This window comes from Cnephaeus nilssonii (genome assembly GCF_951640355.1).
Source record: "Cnephaeus nilssonii genome assembly, chromosome: 6".
NCBI lineage: Eukaryota > Metazoa > Chordata > Mammalia > Chiroptera > Vespertilionidae > Cnephaeus > Cnephaeus nilssonii.
The window spans coordinates 53,873,463-53,885,553 of NC_137077.1; the positions used below are offsets into that span (position 1 = coordinate 53,873,463).

At 39.5% G+C, this 12,091-nt stretch overlaps 1 long non-coding RNA gene across 1 annotated transcript in view; it reads left to right on the forward strand.

Annotated features, from left to right (window-relative positions):
* The window catches only part of LOC307100835, a 70,711-nt gene that overhangs the window by 316 nt on the left and 58,304 nt on the right, over positions 1-12,091 (forward strand). The gene's annotated exons all lie outside the window — the stretch shown is intronic.

Sequence of the window (12,091 nt, forward strand, 5' to 3'; positions counted from 1 at the left end):
AGGGAGTCAGCTACTGTCACTTGCATGTTGGCAGACTTTAAAAGGCAAGCAGAGGAGAGGGAGAGCTATATGGTGGAGAAAGGTTTCAGGTGTGCACTGATTCAAGGCTATTTGTATGGGGAAGATGTAGGTGGGCTAACTAGGAGTGGGGCATCCTATGTGATTTGGTTACAGGTGCCTATTGGCTTTTTTTCCCTGGCTGGTCCTAAGTTAGAAGTGGAGAAAAAAATTAGGGAAGTTGCCAGCTTCTGGCCAATTTGGGCCAATTGTTACAGGGATTTTTGTTTGGCTTCCTGGACTATCACTAGAGACAGAGGTCTGATTTATAGCAAGCTGGCTTCCTGGGCTATTTATTATAGAAAAGAGGGTCGGTTTCCTGGGTACGCTTCTGCAAGTCGTGGGTCAGAGTTCTGTTTTTAAATATGGTCTGGCTATTGTTTTTTTGTATATCCAGTCTCTCAAATAGAACACCCAGGAATACTAAAACTGGATTTAGAGGAAGCTTGCAGAATCATGGAGAGCTTGGCAAGATGAAAGGAGCCTGTGTGCTATAGATATGCAGATCAGTCAGTCAGTCTTACCTGGTCTTCTCCTTGCAAATGTGGACTGTGGATGGGCAGTCTGATAGTAATCACTATCGTGTTACTTTAAAACCATCATTTTCATGAATTTTATTTTATTAAAAAAAATACTTGTAGTGATTTCGGGGAGGAAGGGAGAGGGAGAGAGAGAGAGAAACATCAATGATGAGAGAGAATCATTGATTGGCTGTCTCCCGTACCCCCACACTGGGGATGGAGCTCACAACCAGGGCATGTGCCTGACAGGGAATCGAACTCTGACCTCCTGGTTCATAGGTCGACACTCAACCACTGAGCCATGCCAGCTGGGCATGAATTTTATTTTTATAATAATAGTAGGAGAGCAAGGAGGGAATAGTCTGTAGTAAGTTATTATTAGCCTAATCTTGAAAATGATTATGGTCTCTCAGCTCCTGTGGGCAGTGTGGTAAAAAATGGGCTCTGGGAAGATCATACTTATTTGAATATTCCTAGAAATCTGGCTTCCTGCACAAATCTTATTTGATTTTCACAATCCCTATGCATTCTGTTTTGGGTAGGGTGAATTTCATTGCTGGGAAGGTTTTCACTATAACAAAAGTAACAAGAATGCACTCCCTGGAGAGTGTCTCCAGAACCACATTACCCTGGGCTTTTTTTTTTAAACTTTAAATAGATCTATTGTCTAAAGTTTTACATATGTCTCCTTTTACCCCGCTTGGACTCCCCCCCCCCCAAGCCATTCCCACCCCGCCCCCCACTGCCCCAGTGTCTGTGTCCATTGGTTACGCCAATATGCATGCATACAAGTCCTTTGGTTGCTTTCTAACCTCCCTCCCCTGCCATTTGTCTCTGGATCTATTCTTGTTCATCAAATTATGTTGATCATTATATCCCACATATGAGTGAGATCATGTAATATTTATCTTTCTCCGACTGGCTTATTTCACTTAGCATAATGCTCTCCAGTTCCATCCATGCTGTTGCAAATGGTAAACATTCCTTCTTTTTTTATAGTGGCATAGTATTCCATTGTGCAGATGTTCCACAGTTTTTTAATCCTCTCATCTTCTGATGGGCACTTAGGCTGTTTCCAAATCTTAGCTATTGTAAATTGTGCTGCTATGAACATAGGGGTGCATATATCCTTTCTGATTGGTGTTTCTAATTTCTTGGGATATATTCCTAGAAGTGGGATTACTGGGTCAAATGGGAGTTCCATTTTAACTTTTTGAGGAAACTCCATACTGTCTTGCACAGTGGCTGCACCAGTCTGCATTCCCACCAGCAGTGCACGAGGGTTCCCTTTTCTCCACATCCTTGCCAGCACTTGTCAGTTTGTTGATAATAGCTATTCTGATAGGTGTGAGATGGTATCTCATTATTGTTTTGATTTGCATCTCTTGGATGATTAATAACTTTGACCATGTTTTCATATGTCTCTCGGCCTTCTGTATGTCCTCTTTCAAAAAGTGTCATTTAGGTCCTTGGCCCATTTTTTGATTGGATTGTTTATCTTCCTTTTGTTAAGTTGCATGAGTTCTCTGTAAATTTTGGAGATTAAGCCCTTATCTGAAATATCATTGACAAATATGTTCTCCCATGTACTGGGCTTTCTTGTTGTTTTGTTGATGGTTTCTTTTGCTGTGCAGAAGCTTTTTATTTTGATGTAGACCCATTTGTTTATTTTCTCCTTAGTTTCCATTGCCCTAGGAGCTGTGTCAGTAAAAATATTGCTACAACATATGTCTGCTATTTTGCTGCCTATGGAGTCTTGTAGGATTTTTATGGTTTCCCGTCTTACATTTAAGTCCTTTTGCCATTTTGAGTTTGTTTTTGTTTATGGTATAAGTTGGTGATCTAGTTTCTTTCTTTTTTTTTTTTTTTTTGCATGTATCTGACCAAATTTCTCAGCACCATTTATTGAAGAGCCTGACTTGACTCCATTGTATACTCTTGCCTCCTTTGTCAAATATCAATTGAACATAATGGCTTGGGTCGATTTCTGGGTTCTCTGTTCTGTTCCATTGGTCTAGAAGTCTGTTCTTGTGCCAGTACCAGGCAGTTTTGAGAACCATGGCTTGGTAATATAGCTTGACATCTGGTATTGTGATCCCTCCAACTTTGTTCTTCTTTCTCAGGATTGCTGTGGCTATTTGGGGTCTTTTTTTATTCCAGATGAATTTTTGGAGAGTTCTTTCTAGGTCTGTGAAATATGCCGTTGGTATTTTAATGGGGATTGTATTGAATCTGTAGATTGCTTTGGGTAGTATGGACATTTTAATGATGTTGATTCTACCAATCCATGAACATGATATGTTCTTCCATTTGTTTATGTCTTCCTCTATCTCTTTTTCCAATGTACAGGTCTTTTACCTCCTTAGTTAAGTTTATTCCTAGGTATCTTAATTTTTTTTATTTTTTGGTGCAATGGTAAATGGGATTGTGTTTTTTTTGTTTTTTTTTTTTTTTTCTGTGAGTTCATTATTGGTGTATAAAAAGGCCATAGATTTCTGGATGTTAATTTTGTATCCTGCTACATTGCTGAATTCATTTATTAGGTCTAGTAGTTTTTTGATGGAGTCTTTGGGGTTTTGTACATATAGTATCATGCCATCTGCAGATAAGGACAGTTTTACTTCTTCTTTTCCAATTTGGATGCCTTTTATTTCTTCTTCTTGTCTGATCGCTATGGCTAGCACTTCCAGTACTATATTGAACAGGAGTGGTGAGAGTGGGCATCCCTGTCTTGTTCCCGTTCTCAGGGGAAATGAGTTTAGTTTTTGCCCATTGAGTATGATGTAGGCTGTAGGTTTGTCATATAAGGCTTTTATTATGTTGAGGTATGATCCCTTTATTCCCACTTTGCTGGGAGTTTTTATTAAGAAAGGATGTTGGATTTTGTCAAATTCTTATTCTGCATTGATTGATATGATTATGTGATTTTTGTCTCTCAATTTGTTTATGTGATATATCACATTTACTGATTTGCAGATATTGTACCATCCTTGCATTCCCAGAATACATCCCACTTGGTCATGGTGTATGATCTTTCTCATGTAATGCTGAGTCCGATTTGCTAGAATTTTGTTGAGGATTTTAGCATCTATGTTTATCAAGGATATTGGCCTATAGTTCTCTTTTTTTGTGGTGTCTTTATTTGGTTTTTGAATTAGGGTAATGCTGGCTTCATAGAAAGAACTTGGAAGTGTGCCTTCCTCTTGAATTTTTTGGAATAGTCTGAGGAGGATAGGTTTTAGTTCTTCTTTGAATGCTTGGTAGAACTCCCCTGTAAAGCTGTCTGGACCAGGGCTTTTGTTTGCTGGAAGATTTTTTTTTTAAAATATATTTTATTGATTTTTTACAGAGAGGAAGGGAGAGGGATAGAGAGTTAGAAACACCGATGAGAGAGAAACATCGATTAGCTGCCTCTTGCACACCCCCTACTGGGGATGTGCCCGCAACCAAGGTACATGCCCTTGACCGGAATCGAACCCGGGACCTTTCAGTCCGCAGGCTGATGCTCTATCCACTGAGCCAAACCGGTTTCAGCTGCTGGAAGATTTTTGATCACTGCTTCAATTTCTTTGGTAGTTATTGGCATATTCAGTTTTTTTGATTCTTCCTGATTGAGTTTTGGGAGCTTGTATTTTTCTAAGAATATGTCCATTTCATCTAGGTTGTCCATTTTGTTGGAATAGAGTTGTTCATAGTATTTTTTCATAATCCTTTGTATTTCTGTGGGATCAGTTGTTACTTCACCTCTTTCATTTCTGATTTTATTTGAGTCCTCTCTCTTTACTTCTTGGTGAGCCTGGCTAGAGGTTCATCAATCTTGTTTATCCTTTCAAAGAACCAGCTCTTGGTTTTGTTGATCTTTTGTATTGTTTTTTTTCTTTTTTGTCTCTATGTCGTTTATTTCTGCTCTGGTCTTTATTATCTCCTTCCTTCTGCTTACGCTGGGCTTTTCTTGTTGCTCTCTTTCCAACTCTTTGAGTTGTAGGGTTAGAAATTTATTACCATTTTTTCTTGTTTTTTGAGGTAGGCCTGTAGAGCTATGAACTTCCCTCTCAAGACTGCTCTCACTGTGTCCCATAGATTTTGGATTGTTGTGTTTTCATTGTTGTTTGTTGCCACGATGCTTTTTATTTCTTCTTTGATCTCTTTGGAAACCCAATCATTGTTTAACCTTTTGCACTCGGATGTCGAGTGTGACTCGACACGATTAGCATCGGTAGCAGGAATCGAGAAAAAAAAAACAAGCGAGTGTAAAGGGTTAATAGCATGCTATTTAGCCTCCAGGTATTTGATTTTTTTTTTCATTGTTTTTATACCCCGGACTTTTAAAAATATATATATTTTATTGATTTTTTATAGAGAGGAAGAGAGAGGGATAGGGAGTTAGAAACATCAATGAGAGAGAAACATCGATCAGTTGCCTCCTGCACACCTCCCACTGGGGATGTGCCCCCAACCAAGGTACATGCCCTTGACTGGAATCGAACCTGGGACCTTTCAGTCCGCAGGCTGGTGCTCTATCCACTGAGCCAAACCGGTTAGGGCTATACCCTGGACTTTTAAATGGAGGTATCTGAGCTTTCTCATTGCTGCCTTTAGGAACTGACTTCTTTGGGCTATTTGGGAGTTCCCTATTTACATTTCAGGAATACTAAGGAGTGCAACATCTTAAGGAGCTAAGACATAAGGGAAGAAAACAAAGGAAGTTATATTTATTGAGTTCCTATTGTATGCTCACTTTATTCAACATCAGTTCTCATTAGGAAAAGGAAAAATAAAGGCTAAATTCATTTAGCATTTGCTATGCCAAGAAGTACCATTTTAAGAACTTATTCCCCATAAGAATATGGACAAATATCCCTATTTTACAGATAGGGAAATATGTAGAGAACTTAAAGTAATATGTCTGAGGTCACACAGCTAGTAAGTGGGAGTCAGACAGCCTGGCTCCAGAGTCTGTGCGTTTACCTCTTAAGCTACATGCTATGTCTCCTCTACGAGGGGTTGTTGTGAGGGTTAAATGGGATACAGGTGCCTGGCACAGTTCATAGTCCAGAACCACTCAATGTAAGAAAGCTATTCTTTTGTAAAAGTTCTCTGGTATGGAGGCTTTTATCCCAAGTGCCACTGAGAGGCAGTATTGCCATTCATTTAGTTCTCTTTGTGCTTCCTCCACATAGGTGCAAAACCCCTTTGTCTGAGCCTTCTTCCATTTTCTACCATTCTCTTTACATTTACTCTTTATGTCTACTAGTATCCTCTTTGGGTAATCTATCAGCCTAGGTCTCTCTCGCCTAGTTCTTTGCAGACTTGGACCCCTCCTTATTGACTTCCCTTCCAGTTCAACTCCTATTGCTATTCTGGATGTTTTTATCATGTAAAAAGATGATCTCTTCTCTAAATAGATAGTTCATTTGGTCATTCTTTATTTTTAATTTTTATTATTGATTAGAGAAAGGAAGGGGAAAAGGGAGAGAGAGAGAGAGAGAGAGAAAGAGAGAGAGAGAGAGAGAGAGAGATGCTGATTGTTGTTCCAATTATTTATGTATTCATTGGTTGCTTCTTGTATGTGCCCTGACCTGCAACCTTGGCATATTGGGACAACACTCTAACCAACTGAGCTATACAGTCAGGGCCCATTCCGTCATCCTTTAACTGAAGCATTTATTCCATTTATTTCTGGGGAGAAAAAATTCATGGCATGATTTCTGCTTCCAAGAAAGTTATAGTCTAGTAGAGGCAATAGACACAAATAAAAAAGTGTGATGAAGTGTTATGGATTCATTCATAACCCAACTATCTATTAGCATCAGCATTTTTCTTGAGACTTGGATAAAATAGGTACAGGGAACATAGTCACAAAAGTGTAAATGGCATGGTGCTTTCAGGACACCGCCAATAGTTTCCTATGGACAGAGCTCAGACTTCAAGGGATGACTTAGCTGAGAGGTGGGCTAAGAGGCAAGCCATGGCCAAAACATTTCATTTCCAAGAAGTGTGGAAATAAAAATTATTCACCTTCCATTTTTATTCAGGTTTGGTTAAAATTAAAATAAAATATTGATAATATTAATATTTGATAAAAGCCTTGGGAGTAAATAATCTTGTTGAAACAAGTAAATTGAAAATTTGCAGTACTCCTGTGCTAGTTATTTCCCTCCCCAATAAGAGAGGAAGAAGAAGATTAGAGAATAAGTTCTGTTGACACAAGAGCATAATTAACAGGGAGACTATCTAGGTGGGGCCCATGCCATATTTAAGTTTAATTATATTAGGTTCTGTTTCTGATTATCATAAATTACTGAAAAGCAATAAAGAGCACCATCATATTTGTGTATGTCAAAGTTTTAGTTTGATCTCATAGGAATGTTTCTTTTAACTGCAGAGCAAATGACCACCTCAAAGTTGATAAAACATGTATTATAGTACATGCAATTGTTCTTCAATCTATCTAATGAATTTGACATATGAAATTAAAATTTTTTCACCTAAGCTATTAATGAACCCACCAGATTTTTGCTAAGTTACCTGCCAATATACATGTTGTATAGATTCTCTTGTTAGTCATAAAGTGACATACTCTTTGGGTCTAGCTTTTTCCTTGCAGTCTGTTTAAAATAAAGGATGGCAGATTTGCTCTGGCCTGTGTGGCTCAGTTGGTTGGAGTCACGTCCCGTACAACAAAAGGTTTTGGGTTCAGTTCCCCGTCAGGACACATTCTCGGATTGTGGATTTGATCCCTAGTCCCCATTGGGGCTCATGCAGAAGGCAACTCATGGATGTTTCTCTCACATCTATGTTTCTCTCTCTCTCTTAAAATCAATAAAAATAAATAAATTTTAAAAAATGGGGTCAGGAGGCTAGAACAGAGAACTCACACACCTGTCACCAATGAACTACTGACCTCAACAGGAAGAAAATTTCCTTGCCTCTTCCACAGGAAGTAATACTACATTACTACCTCGCAGAAGGAAGCTTATGCCTTGCTCAGTAACAGCTCTGCTAATGGGAGACTGTCATAATTCAGCCGATGAAAAGTCACTATACTTTGAACTTTCAGTTACAACAGTCCCTCCGAAGTCCATAAAAGAGCATTCCTATCCTTTGTTTTTCTGGACTTAACACATCTTTCACTATTAACCTGCATGTCCCTAATAGCAATTCTTTGTTGTTCTGAAATAAACCCATTTTGCTTGAGAAATACCTGGCTATTTGTTGAAGGTCCACAGTTGTATGGTCTGGGGTATAAATTATATCTCAATAAAGCTGTTAGTAACATCCTTAAGTCTGGCTGCAGGGTTTTTGGAAAGGTGTGCCAGCATTACGGCTGAGAACCTCAGTTTGCAGCAGCTGATCTAAGGTTGGCGGTTTGAGAAGGCTCTGCTAAAATTAGCCCGCCTTCCCCTGCCTGCAGCCAGCAGGGGTTTTGCACACTAGTATTCCAGCTTAAATCAGAGGATGGGGCTGACGTAAACAATAGAAGATCATAACTCATGCGTTGTGATTATGGAGGTGATTTCTAGGTCATCGAAATAAATTAACCAGGCAGTACTATGTGGATGAGAAGGAAAGAGATTGACAACATAGTATAAGAAAGCTAAATTTTCATTTATTCTAACTGGAAGTTAATTGAGAATGTCTAGAATTGATAAATTAAGAAATAGTAGTCTAAGTAGACAAATCTCCTGGATCAAAGAAATAAACATACATGATTGCACAGCTTTTACAGATGAATGGTTATAAAAGTAAAGCAGGCCACTTTGGGTTTGATATTTGAAATAGTCAAGGCATCTTCAGTTATTTGATTCATGTTCAGGTTTGACCTCTGTTTGGGGATTCTGCCTGGCCTGGCATATCTCTTCTGCAAGTGTATCTTCTTGCTGCCAGGTGTGATAGTTGAATAGTAATATCCAGGGAGACTGTGGGGTCCAAGCTTCTCCCTAATGGGGGAAATGGATCTTCATCTTTGACTGGCATCAGGAAATTACCCTTTTAGTCAATAAATAGGCAGGCCGAAGCCCTGTCTGTTACTACAGTGCACCAGAGGATGCCATTTGGGCAGAACAGAGAACACAGTCCCCTCAGATAGGAGAGAGGCAGAAGCTTACAGGGGAGAATGGGGAGGTGGAGGGAGAGGGGCAAAGGAGAGACAGAAATGAGGGGAAGGGAGGGAGCAACAAGTGTCTTTTTCCCTTTCACCGGTTCCTCCAGTTTTACTCCTCTACACCATTAATGGTTCTGGATCCAATTACAACATTGTGGGGAATACGGTTCTCCTCCACCAACAAGCAGTTCTTCGTGACACCAGCTGGGTGTGCTACAATTCAACTCAACTCTAACACTGTCTACCAGGAGATCGCAACAAATTCCACAGGCCAAGGGCTCACTCCTCCAAGCCAACCCTCCCCACCCACGTCAGATACCAGTTGCAAGCTCAGGTTATCACTTATGCTTCTGACTGATTGGCTACAGATCAGAGGTTCCAACCACACCCTACTTGGGTTCTATTAATTTGCTAGAGTAGCTCACAGAGCTCACAGAAACATTTTACTTACTAGATTACGGGTTTATTATAAAAGGATGTAATTCAGGAACAGCCGGATGGAAGAGATCCATAGGGCAAGGTATGGGGAATGGGTGTGGAGCTCCCATGCCCTCTCCAGGCATGCCACACTCTCTCAGAATCTCCAAGTGTTCACCAACCAGAAACTCTCTGAACCCTGTCCTTTTGGGTTTTATGGAGGCTTCATTACATAGGCATGATTGATTTAAATTATTGGCCATTGGTGATTGAACTCAACTTCTAACTCCTCTCCCCTCCCGCAAAGTCTGGGGATGGACTGAAAGTTACAACCAGTTCTGCCAATGTGGGACTATCCTGGGCAGTCTCCACACATCAGCTAGGCTGAGACTTTCTTGGGGCTGATCTGCAGTTTAAGGACCTTCCTCTCAAATCCTACTTTCTTCTCTCTTCTTTCTTTTTTGTTAATCCTCACCTGAGGATATTTTTTCCATTGATTTTTAGAGAGAGTGGAAGGGTGAGGCAGAGACAGAGAGAAAGAAACACTGGTCGGTAATCTCCCAAAGGCGCCCTGAGCGGGGATCAAACCTGCAACTTAGGCATGTGCCTGGACTGGGAATTAAACCCGCAACCTTTTGGTGCACTGGATGGCACTCCAACCAACCGAGCCACCCAGCCGAGGTTGCATGCCACAGAATCTTAAAATAAAAATACATGTTCCTCCTTACTTAAAAATAAATTATTTTAATTAAAAAAATCAAAGCAATATACATATATAGTTCAAAATTCAATTAGTACCCAAAACTTAATAATGAAAAACAGTTCCCTATCCTTCATTACTGCTACTTAGAAGCAAATGCTTTCAACTTTTAGCTATTTCTTCTTGAATTTACCTTTATATTTCTAAATAATATACTGTTATTTCTTTTAAATATATTTTAATTTATTTTAGGGAGGAAGGGAAAGGGAGAGAGAGATAGAAACATCAATGATGAGAGGGAATCATTGATCGGCTGCCTTCTGCATACCCCTACTGAGGATTGAGCCCTCAACCTGAAATTGAACCCAGGACCCTTCAGTCCACAGGCTGACGCTCTATCCACTGAGTCAAACCAGCTAGGGGCATGTTATTTCTTGATTTATTAATTTTAGACTTTCTCAACATTTTCCTTTATAGTACCAATATTTTTTCTTGGAGTTAATTATTGCCTGTTTTTTTACTTGCATAGTTTTTATTTACTTTAATTTTTTTTCAGTTGTTCTCAAATGTCAGAACACTTATCAGTAATATTCTCTAGATAAATAGATCATAGCATTTTCCATTCCATTTCAACAGATCCAGTACAACTAATCTTCTTTATATTGATTATTTCAACATTAGAATAGCCTAACCAGAATTCTTATTTTTCACATTGCAAGGATCAAGCTTGATTTAGTTGTTATAGAGGAGGATATAGAGAGGATAAATGGTGATAGAAAAAAATAAAATAAAGAAAAAAATAAAATAAAATGAGGTGAAGCGTAAAGGCTGTTTTACTGATTCATTAGGAGGAAAGGTTTTTTTTGATAAGTTAACAATCGTAGTAGGAATGAGAACTGATTTAAATTGCCAACTGGAACTCAAAAGTGTGAGAATTCTCAATAAATATTTAGGAGTTTTCCCTACTGACTTCACTATTGTGTAAAGGTGGAAGCCACTTACATCTTCTGGACAGGATAAACAAAACATTGATCTTCCTGTTAATGAATTACTTCAGCAAAGTCTCTAAGTCATCAACTTCTTATCTACACGGAAAGCTGTGTCTAAGATATATTATTAAGTAAAAAATAGAGTAGCATAAATAGTATCAAACCTTTGTAAAAATAAATTTGTACATGTACATATACATACATGCATGCATGTACAGTGTGTGTGTGTGAAATATTCCAATTGTTGATGTTTGTCTCAGAGGTGGGATAGGGGGTTGGAACTACACTTTCTGCATTGTGCATTTTTGTCTTTGAGTTTTTCTATAACATATATGTTTATGATGGGGGATATTTATGTTTAACTTCTTTGTGGCAGGTCAGAAAACCAGTTTGTTAATCAGTGTGTGGAGTTCTTGTTCTTAGGCAGTAAAGGGAAGACACTTGGGTAGATGATGGGATGGGAGTTGGAGAGAGTATTACCCAAAGCCTCTGTAATAATTTAAGGGCCAAGTTGACCCTTCCCACCAGAATAGTTTCTTTCTTTCTTTTTTTTTTATTTTTTTAAAATATATTTTATTGATTTTTTACAGAGAGGAAGAGAGAGGGATAGAGAGTTAGAAACATCGATGAGAGAGAAACATCGATCAGCTGCCTCTTGCACACCCCCTACTGGGGATGTGCCCGCAACCAAGGTACATGCCCTTGACCGGAATCGAACCTGGGACCCTTGAGTCCGAAGGCCGACGCTCTATCCACTGAGCCAAACCGGTTTCGGCAGTTTCTTTCTTTTTAAAAAAATATATTTTTATTGATTTTAGAGAGGAAGGGAGGAGAGAGAGATAAAAATATCAATGATGAGAGAGAATCGTTGATTGGCTGCCTCCTGCACGCCCCCCACTGGGGATTGAGCCGGCAACTCAGGGCAAGTGCCCTTGACCGGAATCAAACCCAGGACCCTCCAGTCCTCAGGCTGACGCTCTATCCACTGAGCCAAACCAGCTCAGGCCAGAATAGTTTCTTATTGCAAGAGGAGCAAGTAAGCAGCTCTTGACACTGTTGACAGTACTTTCACTTCCAGTTGAAGGAAGCTAAGCCCTGGGATGGTTTTCAGGGTTTAGTATCTAAACTGGTACCGTTCACCTCAGGGCCAGGAGCAATTGCCACCCTCCAAATGGAGGCAGCAAGTCTGCAAGGAAGTCTATAAAGTCCTGCCTCAGGGCACTTCCACCCACTGCTTGTGGGAATGTAAATTGATTTGGCCCTTTTGGGGCCGGTTTGATTATACATCGTTAGAAATTATAAT